We start from the raw sequence: 23,267 nt of genomic DNA, 5'->3' as shown, positions 1-23,267 counted from the left end.
TATTAGGTCCTTAAAATAATTATTTGGGCTATTATTATGAGTTATATTATGCATTATTAACGCTTAATAATAGTCAGACTAATTAATTTGTCGCGGTTATCGTTAGACTAAACCCTAGTGGTATTGGTACTAGGTTTTATCGAAGGAATATCGTTTTGAGAGTATCAAAGTGCTGTCCGAGTGCTGAGTCACCACCTACTCAGGTGAGTGCATGGTCCCTTTCATCTTACACATAGATATGAAGTATTTTATTATAAATTACGTGCTATGTGTGCATATTGTCTGAATACTTGTTGTCTATGCTGGTGAAAGATTTTTTTATACATGTTTTAAATGATGTAAACTGTATAAAATATTTTATATCTACAAAATATGTTGGGTAAAACATAGGTAGATGAATGATGAGGGATAAAAGCTTAAATAGAGGAACATTAGTAGCATGGACCTAGTGCCCTATAGGTATACATTGGCAGCAGTGGACCTAGTACCCTATAGATGAGCACTGACAGTTGCGCCACAACCCGTAGATGTTTTAGATCTACGGTAAACGTCCTAGCAGCTGCGCTCTATGGACAGTATCGGCAACTGCGCCTAATAGGGAGCCTTATGACCATGACAGTAGCGTTTAAAGGTCAATATCGGCAGAAGCGCCTCATATGAAATGTCCCAATTCTGGCAGTTGCGCCTAAGTGACAAGATTAGCAGCTGCGCTTAACCAATGTGTCATTGGCAACAATGGACTTCATGTTGTTTCCTTAGGATGATCCTTAGGAATGAATGAATGAGAAATAGCTGATTCTTATGGTGGATCCTTAAGAATAGAGAAGATAATGGGGATGGGTAATTGGGTTGATTGTTTGATTGTTTAAACATAATAATTATATTATTGTGGGTTGAAAACCCTATGTACTCACCAGGTTTCCCAACCTGACCCACTCAGTTTATTTATATCACAGGTGTTGATATGAAGTGACATTACACTGAGAGATTTAAAGAGACGTAGATCACTAGTGTAAATAATTGTAAGTTCTGTTTATGCTTATGTTTCTGTATTAACGATGACATCCCAAACGTTTTAAAATGAAATAAATACGTTTCTTCGAAAATGTTTTAATGACGTATTTACCATGTTTTTCTGGGAACAAATTCCGCAACATTTTTATAAAATGAATTACTCTGATTTTTATAAAGCATAAACAAAATCGGTCTTTTCTTGCCGTGATTTTGGGGATGTCACACCAACCGCATTGAGGAGCTTTAAAAAGGACATATAGTATATTCCAAGTAAGGGTCGATAAAATATTACATTATGTTTGCATTAACACACCATATTCTTTTCAATAACATTTCATTCACAGCATGCAATTCATAAATATTTCATAAGATACTTTACAAATTAGACATATCATTTTATTCATGCACTAGAAAAAAAACCTAATAGCAATCTATTTGGAGACGCAAGCAATTAGTTAAATAGATTGACAAGAACCCTAATTAATCTGAAATCCAAGATCCTAGACTATCATTTATTTATGCTTTAGTTTTTTAGGTTTGAACAACAACAATATTTAACCTTGACATATAATTTATTTATATATATAAAATTAATTTCTTTTAATAAAATATGTAAAAAGAATTAATCGTGGACTAGGATTGCCACATGGACGCTCATCCAAAATTTGTGAAACATGCAATAATAATGATATATTTTAAATAATATAAATCAATTATATATGTATTTAGAATTCAATATTCTGCTCTATCTCCTTCAATTGTTGAAGCTTTTGTTTTTTAGTGGGTTTTGTTTCTGTTTTTTCCGATTAAAAAACAGTTCATTAAAGCAAACACCAAGCAGCTGCATCACCACGTTGCTAACAAAACAACAAAACAGGCTATACGTTCATGACGATTGCATTCGAAACTCAAAAGATTTCTAGTCTCAACACCCCACTCAGGGGCGGAACACAAACACTACAAGTTAGGGGCTGAAACCAAATTTTATAAACATGTTTTTTTTCATACTTATAATCATAATTAATTAGTTAATATTTTTTGTAAAGATTATACATTATAATTTTGAATTTCACAGTATATATGTATATACATTTACATATAAACCTCTGCAGTTGAATCAATATAAATTCTATTGATATTTATAGAAAATTAAAAGCTAAAATATTGCTTAATAAATCATAATATTTATTTTCTTTCTATCCAATGTTCTCGTACTTTTGCTACAGAAACTTACAGCTACCTTTAGAGTAGACTACTTTTAGTCTATGCCTTCCCTCTTTCTTTATCGGTAGCAACACCAAATGAGTTATAGCATATCAATTTATGAAAGCATGAGAGAGGGCATACTTGACTCTAACAGAGATGAGAAATAGAGAAAGAGCACCAAGGCAACACAGAACAGTGCATGGATCCAAGGAGGGGAGAGACAGTAAGAAATTTTGTGAGAGAAGAGAAGGGCAAGAAGTCCGATAGAGTTATGTTTTCTGGCGGTGAGTTGCATTTTTGCGGTCTATGAAATAAGTACAAGCTTAACTCCGGTGAGTTGCAAACCTTTCCGGTGACGGTGATATCTTTCAAGAGTGTTGTGCCGCAATTTTTGATGCAATTTTGACAACGCAGACGACAAATGTTTAGGGTTTTATTTGTTCTTTAAAATTGATTGTAAATTAGATCGGCTTTTTCGTCATTTTATAGATTTAATTAGTGATATAGTAAATAGTTAGTTTCCTTTTGAAATAAGATTAGTTTAAATGATTTTTCAAAACGGTTCTGAGAAAACGGTACTTTGATTACTTGTAAAGTTGATTAATGATTTTTCATAACTAAATCATATATATGTTGTTACTATTAAGCCAAAAAACCAGGGGGGCCATGGCCTCCCCTGGCCCCTTATACGGTCCGCCACTGACCCCACTAATCACTCATCACTCACCTGCTTCGACTTCATTTCTTAGCGAACACGTTTCCTCTCAAATATCTACAACATAAATCCACGCCATATATGTCATATTAACTTCACTTATCTTCTGCGAACATCGTCGTCTCTCAGGAGTTCAGTCCATGAGGAAAAACAGGAAACAGAGCATTGTGAAAGATGGGTACGAACCCTCTGCAGACGAAGACGAAGATAGTTATGAGAAATCGGACACCGAAAGAGCGGTTCCGGTGGAGATTTTTCGTCGGAGAAACAGGGGAAAACGCCGATTGAAGAAAAATGGTTGTAACTCACAGGATCCGTTGGTTGTATGTGGTGGCGATATCATGTTGATGATATTGAGCTTTCTTGACGCACACAGTGTGGCTTCATCACTTGTTGTTTCTCGTAGATGGCGTAGAGTTGCTTCCAGTGATACCATTTGGTCTGAAAAGGTCGACACACTTGCTCCAACTTACTTCTGCTTTCTTCTTTTTTGTTTCTTAAAATACTGAACATATGATATGTTTAGTGTGTTTATTGATATTGTGGTAATCATTAAGATTTTCTTTTTCGGAAATGTTGTTGATGCAAATAATGTTTGTAGTACTTGGTATAATTAAGATTCTTGTGTGTATCTTTCTCTTGTTGGTAATTACTAATTAGTAGCTTGTTTGTGGTTAGTAAGTTATGAAGACTGAAGAGCAAAGTAATGGCAAGTTTATCACAAAACTATGGAGGACATGATTGTTACATGGATAAAGATGACCCTTTTGCGCTGTTTTGATTTAAAGATCATTGGTTTTGAATCTTTTTATCATTGGCATGCATATTGGATCTGATCATGTAACTTGTTTGAATCATGTCACAGAATAGTCATCATCGGTTTACGTAAAAGACCTAATTACCCTCTACCTTGCTTATAGATTAAAGAGCTATGGGCTGATAAAGCTCATCTACCTCGTTTTGCCCTAGTTGAGGGGTTGTCAAAGTTGTCTGCTTACACCTTATCCATTCACGATGGCAAACGGGTAAGACTCTTTAATAGTATAAGCAAGTGTGGTCTCAGGTTAAAGGCTGGGTATGACATATAATACCCTTTTATTTTATTTTATTTTTAAATATTATATTAACAACATTTGTTCTCTCTCTTGGGTTATGTTCTTTGTTAGAGTCGGATCGTGAAGGAAGATCTTTGGGATCATGCTTGGGAGTTTCACTTTAAAGAGGCACGATTCTTTTTAAATTGTGTGTTGCATTATTAAAAGGTTAAATGCAAGAAATAACAACATATTTTCATTTATTTGTTCACTATAGATTTTCTTTCTTTTCTTAGAGGTGTAATACTAGTATGTCGAAATATCTACACAATAATACCATTCTATTTCTAATTTCTTTTTTTATTAAGACATTGTACTTTAAACGATCTATTCAATTATAGCAATGAAAATTGATTTGTGAATTATAATTGGATATTGTTATACATTGCTATATTTTTCAAAGTACAATGCTATAACAAAAAGAAATGCAAGTAGAATGCTATAATAAGAGCTAAAAGCAAGAAATTGCATCTAACTTCCTTTTCCTACGTTCATTTCTTTCTATTGTAATTTCGTTTTTTCTTATTAAGTCGTTGTACATTGAAAAGTCTACCAACTTATATCATTATACCTCCAAATCTTTTTTCTTATTAAGACTTGTATTATTTTGAAAAATCTACCTATATATATCGACGACATAGTCCACTGATATTGTTATAATTTGCTAAGATTTCTCAAAGTACATGAAGAAATTAAAGTAGGTGGTATAATAAACAAATAGACAAAAGTAGTTTATAATTTTTTGCATTTAATCCTTATTATGTAATCATGCACTATCTCGTTCATGGGATTTTGATAGCTTAGAGCATCTCTTTGTGAAGACTTATGGTATTTGCCAACTAGACTTTTCACTAACAAACTGATTAAAAAAAAACATTAAAAAACCTTTTACATCAATGTATATAAAAAGTGTTTTTTCTAGGAGGTCATAATTCTTGAAATAACCTATTCAAAATGTAAAAATCTTTTCAAAAGCTTGCATTGGACATGCTCATACAGGCGTCGTTGAATCTTATTATCACCCCAAGATTTCTTTCAATTTCAGAAACTCATAAGTTTTATATTTACATTAATTGCATTCAGGGTGCACCAGAATACTGGCGTGATTTGGATCCATACTGGAGAGGAACAGGGCAACCAATGCATCGCTACTTCCATGAAGATGGAAGCCAAACTGCTGATGTTGATGATAAGGCATGGGGAGGCCATGAATGCTGTTACTCCATTGTTACAAGCTTCTTAGCAGATGGAAGAATGCGGGAACATTATGTAAGAATCAATAGTTGGGCACAATTGTCTATTTCAAGGAGGCATGATTGGGGTTGGGAAATGTCAAATCTTTTCTGTTTCTACTCGAGTGTTCCCGATGCTTATAAGCCAGGTGGCACTGGTCCCTATCTTCCTGTTCATTAATTAATTTCTGTTTCTTGTTTTGTTTACCAAGTTTGTTTGGTGACAGTTTTTTAAGTATTTTAGACTAGATTTGCTAGTGTTTGCTATATGACTATACGTGCCTATTTGGTCTGTGGAAATTGCAATGATTTTTTTGGAAGGTTCCAAGTTGAAAGTTACATATTTACCCATTACCGTTGATCTAGTAGATGTATTTCTTTATTGACGACTGTTTTAGGCATTTGCACTACATTGGCATTACCCGCGATGTCTTTAGCGGCGACGTAGGGCAATAGCAGCGATATGTACTTGATGTGTTACATGTCGCTACTAAAACCATCGCCGATAATACTAACTACCAGCGATCCGTATCAAATTACCCTCATCCGTTTGATTTGTTTCCAATCGAAGGGTTGTAGAGGAAAGCGAAAACGCGTTGACTTTTCCCTCCAACGTGGCGCCGCTAATACCTTTGTGTTGCTGCTGATGCCCCTTACAGATAACCCCTTCTAGCTTCCTTTTCTGTGACATTTTTCTGTTCTCTCGTTTCTGGTCATGTTTCTCACTTCCATCACTTGGACGTGTCGACTAGGTGGAAGACGAACGTAAAAACTGGTGCTAGCCCCTCATGCCGCCACAAGACCGCCACACCTTCCCCCAACACCTCCAAAACTGGAAACCTTGAGCTCAATTCCAAATTGCCCACATTCAAGGTGGAATTCCTCCTATTTTCTATTATTTTTCTGTTTTGGTCTACATTTGGATGATAAATTGTTAGTAATTTTCAATTTTGTTGAGTGATTATCTTTGCATTTTGAGATATGAAGTGTTTATGTATTTTGTTGGATTGTATATGCTTTTTCAGATTTGTGGAAAGTGTTGATGCATTTTGTGTATGTTTTTATAATTTATGTTTATACCACATTGGCTTAAAAAATGAAAATAGGGCATAAAATTGAAATTGGATGTATATATACATTTTTTTGATTATGTATTTAGATGTATAAATTTGTGTACATTTGACTTAATTGTATGAAATTGGAATATGCAAATTGGATGTATACATTTGGCTTAATTAATTGTATGAAATTTGAATATGCAATTTGGATGTATACATTTGGATTAATTAGGTTATTAATAGCAACTTACTTCTAGTAATGTATTGTATATAGTTTCAAAGTGCTTAATTTTGTTAGTGACTTAATGTTGGTCATTACAACTTTAGCTTTAATTAGGTTAATAATAACAAAAAACAAAATTTTAAATTAATTAGAAAATCAAATTAATTTACCTTTAGAATCAAATTAAGTTACATTTATAAAATCAAATTAAACTAATTATAAAACCAAATTAATAGCAACATACTTTTAGTGACTTAATGTTGGTCACTACAACTTTAGCTTAATTAGGTTATTAATAGCAACGTACTTCTAGTAATTTTAATTTAATTATAGAATAAATTTAAATTAATTTTAAAAATATCAATAAAAAATAATAAATTAATTGTTAAATCAAATTAAATTAGCTTTAAAATCAAGTTCATGTTAATATTAAAATAAAATAAATTAGTTTAAAAAATCAAACTAATAACAAAAAAGAAAATATTAAATTAATTAGAAAATCAAATTAATTTATGTTTAGAATCAAATTAAGTTACCTTTATAAAATCAAATTAAATTAATTATAAAATCAAATTAATAGAAACATACTTTTAGTGACTTAATGTTGGTCATTACAACTTTAGCTTAATTAGGCTATTAATAGAAACATACTTCTAATAATTTTAATTTAATTATAGAATAAAATTAAATTAATTTAAAAAAAATCAATAAAAAATAATAAATTAATTGTAATTAAATTAAATTAGTTTTAGTTAATATTAATATTAAAATAAAATAAAGTCAGTTAAAAAAATTAAACTAATAACAAAAAAGAAAATATTAAATAAATTAGAAAAATCAAATTAATTTACCATCGACTCATTTGCAGCGACACGTCGCCGTTAAAAGTATTAGCGGTGACAACCCATACCTTTAGCAGTGATACGCGTCGCCGCTGTTGCCCACTATTCTTGTAGTGTTGTGATGTATTTGTTGATCTTTATTGATGGGTGTTTAGGTATTTAAGTAACATAAATATTTTACTTGAACTATGTGCATGATAGATGTTGCAATAATAATAATATGAAAGTATAATGTTATAATAACAAGAACTTAAATTACAGTGCTAGCTCTTGCAATTCGCGATATGTTTAATTTCAAAATTAAATAATGCTTATTGAAATGTTCAAATATAAACATTCTAAATAGAAGATAATGTCTATGTTCTCCTTTATTTTGTAGTTACTTTTTATTTAGGTACCAAACGAATATCTATACGTTGCATTAGAATAAAGTTATATAGTTATATTTTTTTTTATAACGACACACATAAAAAAGAAAGTAAGTTTTTTTTCTTTTTTAAATTAAGAGAAATTCTTAGAAAAGTTTCAATATTTTGGTCCAGTTTATGAAAAAATCATGAATTTTATTTTGTTAACAAAAATCTCCCGAAAACCGAATAAAAAATTTAAATCAACCTGTTTTTTACCGGTAAACTATTTTTTACCCGATTACCTTCAGAAAAATCTTATTATTTTGGCATAGTTTATAAAAAAAGTCTCAATTTTTTTACTTCAACTCTTTTACTCTTTCACTATAAATCTGGAAAATTGTTGTTTCAAATTATAAATGAGAATAAACGTCATTAAACTCCATAAAACTAATGATCAAAGTCATCTATATCCAATTGTTTGCCACAAAACAATGAAGTTAGCATCATTTTGAACTCATCATTGTCCATATAATCGTTTCTCAAACAAATTTATGTTACAAGTATTATAAGATATTCAAAATTGTGTCAAACATCTTAATATAATCTAACTAAAAGTAGTTTAAAGGAAAGCTAATTGTTATGTTCATATAAGAAATCATTGACCGATGACAAACCATTCGATACAATAGTATGTGAGGTGAGGTTGTACATATTCTAGAGAAGAGCATGAGTTTTATCCTTAAGTTATAACCATATATAAACAATTCATCCATAGATCAATTACTTTAAATATCAATTGCGGAGCTCCAAAACATCAAGATCGTATGAAAATGTGATGTTTGTTCTTCTTTGGATTCACTTCTATGATCACTTTTAGTTTGACACATGAATGTTTAAAATGAAGCTATGATTTAGATTTCAAACCAATATATAACATTGTGATTTTATACTGTATCCGTAAAATCCCAAGTTTTCAGGCCAAAATTTTCTTTTAAAAGACATAGTAAAACATTCAAATCATTTTCATAAAAACTAAAGTATCAAATCATTTCATCACCACAAAACCATATCATAAAAAGTGCATCAAAATCATTATAAAACAACGAAAGTCTAAAAAAAATATCAGTTGAGATGCGCATGCGGTACTATCAAACCGAGTCATTTCCTTTGTTAGAGGAACAACTTGGAAAACATTTAACTTGAGAGTAAGCACAAACCTTAATGAGTTCCCCAAAATACCATATAATACATCAAATATACAATACATACATGAAAATGGCTCATAGTCAACACATTAGTGAGCCTATAAGCACAAATTCATCATCCTACCGACCTGGTAGATTTCCAGCCAACTTATAGTCCATACCTCAGAGGGAATATAGGTCCACAAATTGGTGTCGCGTTGCCACCAACATCTTGGTGGCGTCACTACTTATTGGCATGGCTTGCGTCGCTAAGGCTAATGCTCGCGCCGCGAACCCCCGAAACCCAAAATCCTTAACCTTTGAACATGTAACTTAATAAATTTAATCATGCCTGGAAAGTGGGCGTTACAAAGTCAAGTGACACAATGATGAACTACTTTAAACATAGTTTGTACAAAAGACGACAATATCCGTTTCTATTTACATCATAGAAAATAGTCCTAAAAGTGTAACAAATGGTTAGAACCATGCAAATTTTTAGAATTAGAAATTTTCAGATTTTTTGTGAAAGATTAAAAGAGTTGAAGTAAAACAAAAATTTAAGACTTTTTCATAACCAACCAAAATAGTGAGACTTTTCTGAAAGTAGCTGGTTAAAAAAATAGTTTACCAGTAAAAAAAATGTTGATTTGAAGTTTTTATCCGGTAATCGAGACTTTTTTTAACAAAATAAAATTGAGGATTTTTTTATAAACTAGACCAAAATATTGAAACTTTTTTGGAGGTTTCCCTTAAATTAACGAACGAAAGTTCTAAATTTACGTCGACATGTTGACCAACTCAAATTTATACCGACATAGATAACAATAAGTATGTAAAAAAATAGTGTTTTTTTAAAGTTAACGAACAAAGTTATTAACGAAAATCAAAGTGTATATATATATATATATATATATATATATATATATATATATATATATATATATAGGATAAACAGGAAATGTTACAAAATGGAGAAAGTAAAAGTAATATTTTATAAAGTTCAAAGTAAAGACGGTCAAAATGATATTTAAAAAAAATAGGAGCGATATCATTTTACAAAATATTTTAAAAAGTAGAGGGGTAGAAAATATACAAAGTATTTTAAAAGTTAGGTATCGTTAAATTTGTTGGTAGATAAATATTTAATGTCAATACAAATTAAAGAATAAAATTCTAAATTTACGTCGAGACGTTTATCATCTTGAATTTATATCAATACATACATAAAATAAGCACGTTAAAAATTATTTATTTATTATTTATTATTTATTTATTTATTAACGAACAAAAATTATTAAGGAAAATCATATTATGTATACTATAGGGGATAAAGGGGAGGGGGGGGGGGGGGGGGGTTGAAAGTGATATTGTGTAAAGTTTGAAATGGAGGGGATCAAAATAACATTTAAAAAAGTAAATTGGTGGAAAATATCATTTTATAAAATATTTTACGAAATGTACATAAAAATAAGCAGGAAAACGTAAAAAAAAAATTACATAAAAAAAAACAAGTAATTTTTTCTTTTAAATTAACGAATGAAAGTTTTAAATTTACATCAAGAATTTTTTTTTCTTCAAATTAACGAATAAAAATTTCTAAATTTACGTCGAGACGTTGACCATTTCAATCATATATAAAAATAAACATGTTGTTCTAATAAAGCTGATAATCATAACATACCATAAACTTGTATGGGTAATTTGGGAGTACTTACTTAAGCTCGGCTGATTGCATGCACGACACCCTTTTCTTTTCAAGTTCTTTTCTTTCCAAAACAAATTCTTTTGACTTTTTCTAAATCTCTTTTCTTTTGCAAAAGTTGATTTTCCCTTTTGAAATTTTTTATACCAATTCCTTATTTTGAGTTCAGACACACCCGAAGATATGCCCGAATCCCGCAAACCAAGGCTCTGACACAAACTTGAAACATCCCAAAAATACAAGCCAAAAACTTCGTTTGAAAACATTACTAAAACCATAATATCCAAATATCATATAAGAAAACCATAAGTCGTGTGTCTCAAAATGTCATAAAATATGTTTCATATCAAAACTGATGTCAAGATCATGTAAAAAATATTAGAGTCGAACTCCCAGGCTAAAACTCTGGTGTGTGCCATGCCATCATCCTGAGCCCTTCCACTTGCTAGTTGAAGTACCTGAAACCAAAATTGAAACTGTAAGCACGAAGCTTAGTGAACTCCCAAATCTGACTTCGTATGAAGAAGTTATGATATTTCGAAGTTTCGAGTTAGCAGTGTACAACCCGAAATTCGAATATTAGATGGAGCGGTTTTTAGCCAACATGACCTGAAAGAGAATCGAAGATCTCGTTAAAAGTAGCGTAACGAGAAAAAGATGGGCGAAAACGGATGTCGGATGAAGAAGTTATGAGGATTTAACGGATCAATCCTATCCCGGCCCGTTAATAATATAAAATTTAAAATCGAGCCAAAATTAGCTGACGAATTCTAAACGAAAGTTGTATAGTACGTTCCCACCTTCGCGTGGATATAAAGAACGTCGAAAATGGAGCTCGTATGCGAAAGTTACGAATTTTTAAAGTTTGTAGTGAATTTTGCGAAGTCTGATGCAAAACTGATGACGTGGCATGATCTAGGCCGTCCCTTGTTGCCCACGACTTGCTTCGGATGGATGACAGCTGGCTCGCTATGCAGCGCGTACAAGAAGAGAACGCCCCACGTTCGGAATCACTTGGCTTCGGAAGATCCACGTCGCCTCGCATCTACGCCCCGCGTCCGAGGCCGGGTACGCCCAACGTACTTCGGTTCTTATCTCTTCCGAGGAAATGTGAGACAGCTGGGTCCAGATGGCGCCTTATCCGAAGAATGCCCAGCGTAGCCAAGGACTACGCCCAGCGTAATCCGAGGCCTCGCTGGGTATAAAAAGGGGCAAGGGTCTCCGGGTTTTTCACACTTTTTCACACCATTTCCTTTCTCTCTCTAAAATACTTTCTCTCTCTAGCTCCTAAACCACCCCTAAGCCCTAGATAAAATCCCTAGCTCCCGAGGGAAGCCCCGAGGCTCCTGGGGTCCCGAGAAAAAGGAGTTTTTCGGTTTCGAAATGCTGCTCTAGTTAAGTTCCGGTTTTCGATAAAATTCGCTGTAAGTATGCTACGTTTACGCAACTTTTAATATAGCTTTCAAATAATTATAGGAATGTTATTAGGTCCTTAAAATAATTATTTGGGCTATTATTATGAGTTATATTATGCATTATTAACGCTTAATAATAGTCAGACTAATTAATTTGTCGCGGTTATCGTTAGACTAAACCCTAGTGGTATTGGTACTAGGTTTTATCGAAGGAATATCGTTTTGAGAGTATCAAAGTGCTGTCCGAGTGCTGAGTCACCACCTACTCAGGTGAGTGCATGGTCCCTTTCATCTTACACATAGATATGAAGTATTTTATTATAAATTACGTGCTATGTGTGCATATTGTCTGAATACTTGTTGTCTATGCTGGTGAAAGATTTTTTTATACATGTTTTAAATGATGTAAACTGTATAAAATATTTTATATCTACAAAATATGTTGGGTAAAACATAGGTAGATGAATGATGAGGGATAAAAGCTTAAATAGAGGAACATTAGTAGCATGGACCTAGTGCCCTATAGGTATACATTGGCAGCAGTGGACCTAGTACCCTATAGATGAGCACTGACAGTTGCGCCACAACCCGTAGATGTTTTAGATCTACGGTAAACGTCCTAGCAGCTGCGCTCTATGGACAGTATCGGCAACTGCGCCTAATAGGGAGCCTTATGACCATGACAGTAGCGTTTAAAGGTCAATATCGGCAGAAGCGCCTCATATGAAATGTCCCAATTCTGGCAGTTGCGCCTAAGTGACAAGATTAGCAGCTGCGCTTAACCAATGTGTCATTGGCAACAATGGACTTCATGTTGTTTCCTTAGGATGATCCTTAGGAATGAATGAATGAGAAATAGCTGATTCTTATGGTGGATCCTTAAGAATAGAGAAGATAATGGGGATGGGTAATTGGGTTGATTGTTTGATTGTTTAAACATAATAATTATATTATTGTGGGTTGAAAACCCTATGTACTCACCAGGTTTCCCAACCTGACCCACTCAGTTTATTTATATCACAGGTGTTGATATGAAGTGACATTACACTGAGAGATTTAAAGAGACGTAGATCACTAGTGTAAATAATTGTAAGTTCTGTTTATGCTTATGTTTCTGTATTAACGATGACATCCCAAACGTTTTAAAATGAAATAAATACGTTTCTTCGAAAATGTTTTAATGACGTATTTACCATGTTTTTCTGGGAACAAATTCCGCAACATTTTTATAAAATGAATTACTCTGATTTTTATAAAGCATAAACAAAATCGGTCTTTTCTTGCCGTGATTTTGGGGATGTCACACCAACCGCATTGAGGAGCTTTAAAAAGGACATATAGTATATTCCAAGTAAGGGTCGATAAAATATTACATTATGTTTGCATTAACACACCATATTCTTTTCAATAACATTTCATTCACAGCATGCAATTCATAAATATTTCATAAGATACTTTACAAATTAGACATATCATTTTATTCATGCACTAGAAAAAAAACCTAATAGCAATCTATTTGGAGACGCAAGCAATTAGTTAAATAGATTGACAAGAACCCTAATTAATCTGAAATCCAAGATCCTAGACTATCATTTATTTATGCTTTAGTTTTTTAGGTTTGAACAACAACAATATTTAACCTTGACATATAATTTATTTATATATATAAAATTAATTTCTTTTAATAAAATATGTAAAAAGAATTAATCGTGGACTAGGATTGCCACATGGACGCTCATCCAAAATTTGTGAAACATGCAATAATAATGATATATTTTAAATAATATAAATCAATTATATATGTATTTAGAATTCAATATTCTGCTCTATCTCCTTCAATTGTTGAAGCTTTTGTTTTTTAGTGGGTTTTGTTTCTGTTTTTTCCGATTAAAAAACAGTTCATTAAAGCAAACACCAAGCAGCTGCATCACCACGTTGCTAACAAAACAACAAAACAGGCTATACGTTCATGACGATTGCATTCGAAACTCAAAAGATTTCTAGTCTCAACACCCCACTCAGGGGCGGAACACAAACACTACAAGTTAGGGGCTGAAACCAAATTTTATAAACATGTTTTTTTTCATACTTATAATCATAATTAATTAGTTAATATTTTTTGTAAAGATTATACATTATAATTTTGAATTTCACAGTATATATGTATATACATTTACATATAAACCTCTGCAGTTGAATCAATATAAATTCTATTGATATTTATAGAAAATTAAAAGCTAAAATATTGCTTAATAAATCATAATATTTATTTTCTTTCTATCCAATGTTCTCGTACTTTTGCTACAGAAACTTACAGCTACCTTTAGAGTAGACTACTTTTAGTCTATGCCTTCCCTCTTTCTTTATCGGTAGCAACACCAAATGAGTTATAGCATATCAATTTATGAAAGCATGAGAGAGGGCATACTTGACTCTAACAGAGATGAGAAATAGAGAAAGAGCACCAAGGCAACACAGAACAGTGCATGGATCCAAGGAGGGGAGAGACAGTAAGAAATTTTGTGAGAGAAGAGAAGGGCAAGAAGTCCGATAGAGTTATGTTTTCTGGCGGTGAGTTGCATTTTTGCGGTCTATGAAATAAGTACAAGCTTAACTCCGGTGAGTTGCAAACCTTTCCGGTGACGGTGATATCTTTCAAGAGTGTTGTGCCGCAATTTTTGATGCAATTTTGACAACGCAGACGACAAATGTTTAGGGTTTTATTTGTTCTTTAAAATTGATTGTAAATTAGATCGGCTTTTTCGTCATTTTATAGATTTAATTAGTGATATAGTAAATAGTTAGTTTCCTTTTGAAATAAGATTAGTTTAAATGATTTTTCAAAACGGTTCTGAGAAAACGGTACTTTGATTACTTGTAAAGTTGATTAATGATTTTTCATAACTAAATCATATATATGTTGTTACTATTAAGCCAAAAAACCAGGGGGGCCATGGCCTCCCCTGGCCCCTTATACGGTCCGCCACTGACCCCACTAATCACTCATCACTCACCTGCTTCGACTTCATTTCTTAGCGAACACGTTTCCTCTCAAATATCTACAACATAAATCCACGCCATATATGTCATATTAACTTCACTTATCTTCTGCGAACATCGTCGTCTCTCAGGAGTTCAGTCCATGAGGAAAAACAGGAAACAGAGCATTGTGAAAGATGGGTACGAACCCTCTGCAGACGAAGACGAAGATAGTTATGAGAAATCGGACACCGAAAGAGCGGTTCCGGTGGAGATTTTTCGTCGGAGAAACAGGGGAAAACGCCGATTGAAGAAAAATGGTTGTAACTCACAGGATCCGTTGGTTGTATGTGGTGGCGATATCATGTTGATGATATTGAGCTTTCTTGACGCACACAGTGTGGCTTCATCACTTGTTGTTTCTCGTAGATGGCGTAGAGTTGCTTCCAGTGATACCATTTGGTCTGAAAAGGTCGACACACTTGCTCCAACTTACTTCTGCTTTCTTCTTTTTTGTTTCTTAAAATACTGAACATATGATATGTTTAGTGTGTTTATTGATATTGTGGTAATCATTAAGATTTTCTTTTTCGGAAATGTTGTTGATGCAAATAATGTTTGTAGTACTTGGTATAATTAAGATTCTTGTGTGTATCTTTCTCTTGTTGGTAATTACTAATTAGTAGCTTGTTTGTGGTTAGTAAGTTATGAAGACTGAAGAGCAAAGTAATGGCAAGTTTATCACAAAACTATGGAGGACATGATTGTTACATGGATAAAGATGACCCTTTTGCGCTGTTTTGATTTAAAGATCATTGGTTTTGAATCTTTTTATCATTGGCATGCATATTGGATCTGATCATGTAACTTGTTTGAATCATGTCACAGAATAGTCATCATCGGTTTACGTAAAAGACCTAATTACCCTCTACCTTGCTTATAGATTAAAGAGCTATGGGCTGATAAAGCTCATCTACCTCGTTTTGCCCTAGTTGAGGGGTTGTCAAAGTTGTCTGCTTACACCTTATCCATTCACGATGGCAAACGGGTAAGACTCTTTAATAGTATAAGCAAGTGTGGTCTCAGGTTAAAGTCTGGGTATGACATATAATACCCTTTTATTTTATTTTATTTTTAAATATTATATTAACAACATTTGTTCTCTCTCTTGGGTTATGTTCTTTGTTAGAGTCGGATCGTGAAGGAAGATCTTTGGGATCATGCTTGGGAGTTTCACTTTAAAGAGGCACGATTCTTTTTAAATTGTGTGTTGCATTATTAAAAGGTTAAATGCAAGAAATAACAACATATTTTCATTTATTTGTTCACTATAGATTTTCTTTCTTTTCTTAGAGGTGTAATACTAGTATGTCGAAATATCTACACAATAATACCATTCTATTTCTAATTTCTTTTTTTATTAAGACATTGTACTTTAAACGATCTATTCAATTATAGCAATGAAAATTGATTTGTGAATTATAATTGGATATTGTTATACATTGCTATATTTTTCAAAGTACAATGCTATAACAAAAAGAAATGCAAGTAGAATGCTATAATAAGAGCTAAAAGCAAGAAATTGCATCTAACTTCCTTTTCCTACGTTCATTTCTTTCTATTGTAATTTCGTTTTTTCTTATTAAGTCGTTGTACATTGAAAAGTCTACCAACTTATATCATTATACCTCCAAATCTTTTTTCTTATTAAGACTTGTATTATTTTGAAAAATCTACCTATATATATCGACGACATAGTCCACTGATATTGTTATAATTTGCTAAGATTTCTCAAAGTACATGAAGAAATTAAAGTAGGTGGTATAATAAACAAATAGACAAAAGTAGTTTATAATTTTTTGCATTTAATCCTTATTATGTAATCATGCACTATCTCGTTCATGGGATTTTGATAGCTTAGAGCATCTCTTTGTGAAGACTTATGGTATTTGCCAACTAGACTTTTCACTAACAAACTGATTAAAAAAAAACATTAAAAAACCTTTTACATCAATGTATATAAAAAGTGTTTTTTCTAGGAGGTCATAATTCTTGAAATAACCTATTCAAAATGTAAAAATCTTTTCAAAAGCTTGCATTGGACATGCTCATACAGGCGTCGTTGAATCTTATTATCACCCCAAGATTTCTTTCAATTTCAGAAACTCATAAGTTTTATATTTACATTAATTGCATTCAGGGTGCACCAGAATACTGGCGTGATTTGGATCCATACTGGAGAGGAACAGGGCAACCAATGCATCGCTACTTCCATGAAGATGGAAGCCAAACTGCTGATGTTGATGATAAGGCATGGGGAGGCCATGAATGCTGTTACTCCATTGTTACAAGCTTCTTAGCAGATGGAAGAATGCGGGAACATTATGTAAGAATCAATAGTTGGGCACAATTGTCTATTTCAAGGAGGCATGATTGGGGTTGGGAAATGTCAAATCTTTTCTGTTTCTACTCGAGTGTTCCCGATGCTTATAAGCCAGGTGGCACTGGTCCCTATCTTCCTGTTCATTAATTAATTTCTGTTTCTTGTTTTGTTTACCAAGTTTGTTTGGTGACAGTTTTTTAAGTATTTTAGACTAGATTTGCTAGTGTTTGCTATATGACTATACGTGCCTATTTGGTCTGTGGAAATTGCAATGATTTTTTTGGAAGGTTCCAAGTTGAAAGTTACATATTTACCCATTACCGTTGATCTAGTAGATGTATTTCTTTATTGACGACTGTTTTAGGCATTTGCACTACATTGGCATTACCCGCGATGTCTTTAGCGGCGACGTAGGGCAATAGCAGCGATATGTACTTGATGTGTTACATGTCGCTACTAAAACCATCGCCGATAATACTAACTACCAGCGATCCGTATCAAATTACCCTCATCCGTTTGATTTGTTTCCAATCGAAGGGTTGTAGAGGAAAGCGAAAACGCGTTGACTTTTCCCTCCAACGTGTCGCCGCTAATACCTTTGTGTTGCTGCTGATGCCCCTTACAGATAACCCCTTCTAGCTTCCTTTTCTGTGACATTTTTCTGTTCTCTCGTTTCTGGTCATGTTTCTCACTTCCATCACTTGGACGTGTCGACTAGGTGGAAGACGAACGTAAAAACTGGTGCTAGCCCCTCATGCCGCCACAAGACCGCCACACCTTCCCCCAACACCTCCAAAACTGGAAACCTTGAGCTCAATTCCAAATTGCCCACATTCAAGGTGGAATTCCTCCTATTTTCTATTATTTTTCTGTTTTGGTCTACATTTGGATGATAAATTGTTAGTAATTTTCAATTTTGTTGAGTGATTATCTTTGCATTTTGAGATATGAAGTGTTTATGTATTTTGTTGGATTGTATATGCTTTTTCAGATTTGTGGAAAGTGTTGATGCATTTTGTGTATGTTTTTATAATTTATGTTTATACCACATTGGCTTAAAAAATGAAAATAGGGCATAAAATTGAAATTGGATGTATATATACATTTTTTTGATTATGTATTTAGATGTATAAATTTGTGTACATTTGACTTAATTGTATGAAATTGGAATATGCAAATTGGATGTATACATTTGGCTTAATTAATTGTATGAAATTTGAATATGCAATTTGGATGTATACATTTGGATTAATTAGGTTATTAATAGCAACTTACTTCTAGTAATGTATTGTATATAGTTTCAAAGTGCTTAATTTTGTTAGTGACTTAATGTTGGTCATTACAACTTTAGCTTTAATTAGGTTAATAATAACAAAAAACAAAATTTTAAATTAATTAGAAAATCAAATTAATTTACCTTTAGAATCAAATTAAGTTACATTTATAAAATCAAATTAAACTAATTATAAAACCAAATTAATAGCAACATACTTTTAGTGACTTAATGTTGGTCACTACAACTTTAGCTTAATTAGGTTATTAATAGCAACGTACTTCTAGTAATTTTAATTTAATTATAGAATAAATTTAAATTAATTTTAAAAATATCAATAAAAAATAATAAATTAATTGTTAAATCAAATTAAATTAGCTTTAAAATCAAGTTCATGTTAATATTAAAATAAAATAAATTAGTTTAAAAAATCAAACTAATAACAAAAAAGAAAATATTAAATTAATTAGAAAATCAAATTAATTTATGTTTAGAATCAAATTAAGTTACCTTTATAAAATCAAATTAAATTAATTATAAAATCAAATTAATAGAAACATACTTTTAGTGACTTAATGTTGGTCATTACAACTTTAGCTTAATTAGGCTATTAATAGAAACATACTTCTAATAATTTTAATTTAATTATAGAATAAAATTAAATTAATTTAAAAAAAATCAATAAAAAATAATAAATTAATTGTAATTAAATTAAATTAGTTTTAGTTAATATTAATATTAAAATAAAATAAAGTCAGTTAAAAAAATTAAACTAATAACAAAAAAGAAAATATTAAATAAATTAGAAAAATCAAATTAATTTACCATCGACTCATTTGCAGCGACACGTCGCCGTTAAAAGTATTAGCGGTGACAACCCATACCTTTAGCAGTGATACGCGTCGCCGCTGTTGCCCACTATTCTTGTAGTGTTGTGATGTATTTGTTGATCTTTATTGATGGGTGTTTAGGTATTTAAGTAACATAAATATTTTACTTGAACTATGTGCATGATAGATGTTGCAATAATAATAATATGAAAGTATAATGTTATAATAACAAGAACTTAAATTACAGTGCTAGCTCTTGCAATTCGCGATATGTTTAATTTCAAAATTAAATAATGCTTATTGAAATGTTCAAATATAAACATTCTAAATAGAAGATAATGTCTATGTTCTCCTTTATTTTGTAGTTACTTTTTATTTAGGTACCAAACGAATATCTATACGTTGCATTAGAATAAAGTTATATAGTTATATTTTTTTTTATAACGACACACATAAAAAAGAAAGTAAGTTTTTTTTCTTTTTTAAATTAAGAGAAATTCTTAGAAAAGTTTCAATATTTTGGTCCAGTTTATGAAAAAATCATGAATTTTATTTTGTTAACAAAAATCTCCCGAAAACCGAATAAAAAATTTAAATCAACCTGTTTTTTACCGGTAAACTATTTTTTACCCGATTACCTTCAGAAAAATCTTATTATTTTGGCATAGTTTATAAAAAAAGTCTCAATTTTTTTACTTCAACTCTTTTACTCTTTCACTATAAATCTGGAAAATTGTTGTTTCAAATTATAAATGAGAATAAACGTCATTAAACTCCATAAAACTAATGATCAAAGTCATCTATATCCAATTGTTTGCCACAAAACAATGAAGTTAGCATCATTTTGAACTCATCATTGTCCATATAATCGTTTCTCAAACAAATTTATGTTACAAGTATTATAAGATATTCAAAATTGTGTCAAACATCTTAATATAATCTAACTAAAAGTAGTTTAAAGGAAAGCTAATTGTTATGTTCATATAAGAAATCATTGACCGATGACAAACCATTCGATACAATAGTATGTGAGGTGAGGTTGTACATATTCTAGAGAAGAGCATGAGTTTTATCCTTAAGTTATAACCATATATAAACAATTCATCCATAGATCAATTACTTTAAATATCAATTGCGGAGCTCCAAAACATCAAGATCGTATGAAAATGTGATGTTTGTTCTTCTTTGGATTCACTTCTATGATCACTTTTAGTTTGACACATGAATGTTTAAAATGAAGCTATGATTTAGATTTCAAACCAATATATAACATTGTGATTTTATACTGTATCCGTAAAATCCCAAGTTTTCAGGCCAAAATTTTCTTTTAAAAGACATAGTAAAACATTCAAATCATTTTCATAAAAACTAAAGTATCAAATCATTTCATCACCACAAAACCATATCATAAAAAGTGCATCAAAATCATTATAAAACAACGAAAGTCTAAAAAAAATATCAGTTGAGATGCGCATGCGGTACTATCAAACCGAGTCATTTCCTTTGTTAGAGGAACAACTTGGAAAACATTTAACTTGAGAGTAAGCACAAACCTTAATGAGTTCCCCAAAATACCATATAATACATCAAATATACAATACATACATGAAAATGGCTCATAGTCAACACATTAGTGAGCCTATAAGCACAAATTCATCATCCTACCGACCTGGTAGATTTCCAGCCAACTTATAGTCCATACCTCAGAGGGAATATAGGTCCACAAATTGGTGTCGCGTTGCCACCAACATCTTGGTGGCGTCACTACTTATTGGCATGGCTTGCGTCGCTAAGGCTAATGCTCGCGCCGCGAACCCCCGAAACCCAAAATCCTTAACCTTTGAACATGTAACTTAATAAATTTAATCATGCCTGGAAAGTGGGCGTTACAAAGTCAAGTGACACAATGATGAACTACTTTAAACATAGTTTGTACAAAAGACGACAATATCCGTTTCTATTTACATCATAGAAAATAGTCCTAAAAGTGTAACAAATGGTTAGAACCATGCAAATTTTTAGAATTAGAAATTTTCAGATTTTTTGTGAAAGATTAAAAGAGTTGAAGTAAAACAAAAATTTAAGACTTTTTCATAACCAACCAAAATAGTGAGACTTTTCTGAAAGTAGCTGGTTAAAAAAATAGTTTACCAGTAAAAAAAATGTTGATTTGAAGTTTTTATCCGGTAATCGAGACTTTTTTTAACAAAATAAAATTGAGGATTTTTTTATAAACTAGACCAAAATATTGAAACTTTTTTGGAGGTTTCCCTTAAATTAACGAACGAAAGTTCTAAATTTACGTCGACATGTTGACCAACTCAAATTTATACCGACATAGATAACAATAAGTATGTAAAAAAATAGTGTTTTTTTAAAGTTAACGAACAAAGTTATTAACGAAAATCAAAGTGTATATATATATATATATATATATATATATATATATATATATATATATATATATATATATATATATATAGGATAAACAGGAAATGTTACAAAATGGAGAAAGTAAAAGTAATATTTTATAAAGTTCAAAGTAAAGACGGTCAAAATGATATTTAAAAAAAATAGGAGCGATATCATTTTACAAAATATTTTAAAAAGTAGAGGGGTAGAAAATATACAAAGTATTTTAAAAGTTAGGTATCGTTAAATTTGTTGGTAGATAAATATTTAATGTCAATACAAATTAAAGAATAAAATTCTAAATTTACGTCGAGACGTTTATCATCTTGAATTTATATCAATACATACATAAAATAAGCACGTTAAAAATTATTTATTTATTATTTATTATTTATTTATTTATTAACGAACAAAAATTATTAAGGAAAATCATATTATGTATACTATAGGGGATAAAGGGGAGGGGGGGGGGGGGGGTGGGTTGAAAGTGATATTGTGTAAAGTTTGAAATGGAGGGGATCAAAATAACATTTAAAAAAGTAAATTGGTGGAAAATATCATTTTATAAAATATTTTACGAAATGTACATAAAAATAAGCAGGAAAACGTAAAAAAAAAATTACATAAAAAAAAACAAGTAATTTTTTCTTTTAAATTAACGAATGAAAGTTTTAAATTTACATCAAGAATTTTTTTTTCTTCAAATTAACGAATAAAAATTTCTAAATTTACGTCGAGACGTTGACCATTTCAATCATATATAAAAATAAACATGTTGTTCTAATAAAGCTGATAATCATAACATACCATAAACTTGTATGGGTAATTTGGGAGTACTTACTTAAGCTCGGCTGATTGCATGCACGACACCCTTTTCTTTTCAAGTTCTTTTCTTTCCAAAACAAATTCTTTTGACTTTTTCTAAATCTCTTTTCTTTTGCAAAAGTTGATTTTCCCTTTTGAAATTTTTTATACCAATTCCTTATTTTGAGTTCAGACACACCCGAAGATATGCCCGAATCCCGCAAACCAAGGCTCTGACACAAACTTGAAACATCCCAAAAATACAAGCCAAAAACTTCGTTTGAAAACATTACTAAAACCATAATATCCAAATATCATATAAGAAAACCATAAGTCGTGTGTCTCAAAATGTCATAAAATATGTTTCATATCAAAACTGATGTCAAGATCATGTAAAAAATATTAGAGTCGAACTCCCAGGCTAAAACTCTGGTGTGTGCCATGCCATCATCCTGAGCCCTTCCACTTGCTAGTTGAAGTACCTGAAACCAAAATTGAAACTGTAAGCACGAAGCTTAGTGAACTCCCAAATCTGACTTCGTATGAAG

Source organism: Lactuca saligna, chromosome 1 (genome assembly GCF_052625555.1).
Source record: "Lactuca saligna cultivar CGN05327 chromosome 1, ASM5262555v1, whole genome shotgun sequence".
NCBI classification, from domain to species: Eukaryota; Viridiplantae; Streptophyta; class Magnoliopsida; order Asterales; family Asteraceae; genus Lactuca; species Lactuca saligna.
The sequence above is the reverse complement of the archived record's forward strand: the minus strand, read 5'-3'. Positions refer to the sequence as shown.